This window comes from Pyxicephalus adspersus, chromosome 2 (genome assembly GCF_032062135.1).
Source record: "Pyxicephalus adspersus chromosome 2, UCB_Pads_2.0, whole genome shotgun sequence".
NCBI lineage: Eukaryota > Metazoa > Chordata > Amphibia > Anura > Pyxicephalidae > Pyxicephalus > Pyxicephalus adspersus.
The window spans coordinates 5873488-5875444 of record NC_092859.1 but is presented as its reverse complement, the minus strand read 5'-3'; the positions used below and the strand labels follow the sequence as shown (position 1 = coordinate 5875444).

At 38.0% G+C, this 1957-nt stretch overlaps 1 long non-coding RNA gene across 1 annotated transcript; it reads left to right on the top strand.

Moving 5' to 3' along the window:
* The first annotated feature begins 369 nt into the window (after positions 1–369).
* LOC140324911 (uncharacterized) lies at positions 370–1049 on the top strand. Its single transcript, XR_011919585.1, has 3 exons — positions 370–410; positions 487–562; positions 939–1049. It is a non-coding gene; the product is annotated as an uncharacterized lncRNA (long non-coding RNA).
* The last annotated feature ends 908 nt before the right edge of the window (positions 1050–1957 follow it).

Below are 1957 nucleotides of genomic sequence, written 5' to 3'. Positions count from 1 at the left end.
GCCATTGGGAACAATTAAAGATGACCAAAAGATCATTGGTGTCACCTATACTCACCTAAGAGGTACAAATTGTTTATTTCCCAAGGAACCCCTAGAAAACTTTGGAGGAACCCTGGTTGAGAAACACTGGTCTAGATATTTGGTCATCTGATTTCTGTTGGAGGAATCTGCACATGGCTGTTTCTAACCTTTAGCAAAGACTTTAGACCATGTGTCCTACATTGAAGAAAGCTCAACCTTTTCTCCAGGGAAGTACATCCTCCACCCTCCTACTTCTCTTTATATATCCATCCCAGCAAAACTGCTAACATGGCTTTAAAATAAAACCTACAACAACTATGAACTTTCTCATTTGTTTCCTAGTGGTAACGGGAGCAACGGATGGAATCGGGAAGTCCTACGCTAAGGAGGTTAGTGTATATTGTTTGCGTTGTCTACTTTTCTGTTCACCTATGTTATCTTTCTCACACGTTTTCTTGTCAATAGTTAGCCAAGATGGGATTTAATGTTGTTCTCATTAGTCGGAATCTGGAAAAACTTCAGAAAGTTGCAGCAGAGATTGGTAAGCCTTTGGGTTTTTGTTTTCATGTAGTCTAAAGAAATGTTTGTTTAACTTTATTACAAGTGTAAACTTTTTGCTGTGTGCAAGTCTTGGAAAGCATGAGGAAGGATAGGACCCTCTGCCTAATATCGTTTACTATGTCCCCCGTAGGGGTTTCCCATTATCTTCCTGTCTTATTGGCAGGAAGTGAAAGGAAATCTCCCCTATGGTAACCAGGTAGCAACAACAACATAAGAAAGCTTTGAATCCTTTCCCTGTCAACTGAAAAAAAAAAAAAGGTTCACTCCATTGGAAAGATTGACTGACTATTGACATTTAGAAACTGTCTTCAGTCTTAGGTCTCTTATAAAGTCTTTAAAGTAATCTACTTCCACAGAGCACCAAAGTGGATGTCAAGTCAAGATCATCCAGGTGGATTTTACAGGAGGAGCTGAAATTTACCCCAAGATTGAGGAGGGCCTGAAGGACCTGGACATTGGAATCCTGGGTAATACCATTCCATGAGGTGACACATATTACTAACAGGGCAGATTAGACATAGCTAGGATCTATAATATGCAGAGATGTATTTGGACATTATCAGGATAGGATGAGAAAGGATCTATAATACGGAGAAAGGTGATTGGATATTACAATTCCAGGCAGGGTCAGGTAGATATAGAATCTATAAAATGGGGAAATGTGATTAGATATTATATGTACAGGATGAGCCAGTGCTGTCATCTACCATGTAGATTGTTGTGGTTGGAATTTTTTCAGGACCAATCACACAGAGCTAGGATCTATAATATGGAGATATGTAACTGGATATTATCAGGACAAGATAAGGCAGGTCTGGGATCTATAAAATGACAAGAATATAGCTGGATATTATTAGGACAAGATAAGACTGAGATCTATATTGTAGTGGTGTGATTGTATATTACTATTCAGGCAGGGTCAGATAGAGCTAGGATCCATAATATGGGGAAATGTGGTTAGATATTTTATGTACAGGACGCATCAGTGTTGGGATCTACAATGTAGAGTGATGTGATTGGATATTACCAGGACAAATCAAATATAGCTGGGATCTACAATGTAGATTGATATAATTGGATATTACCAGGACCAATTAGACAGAGTAGGGATCTATAATGGGGAGAGAATGTAATTAGATATTACTATTCAGGTAGGGACGAATAGTACCATAATTTGTAATATGGAAATATGTGAATAAAGCTACGTACACACTTCCAATTATTATCGTTTGTAAAGGAACAACGAACGATCCTGCACGATATCTGCGAACGATCGTATAGCACCGATCTTGTACATACAGATAACGACACGATCGTTCAAAGATATTGTACACACGTATATATACACACAGTATATATGAATATATATATATAT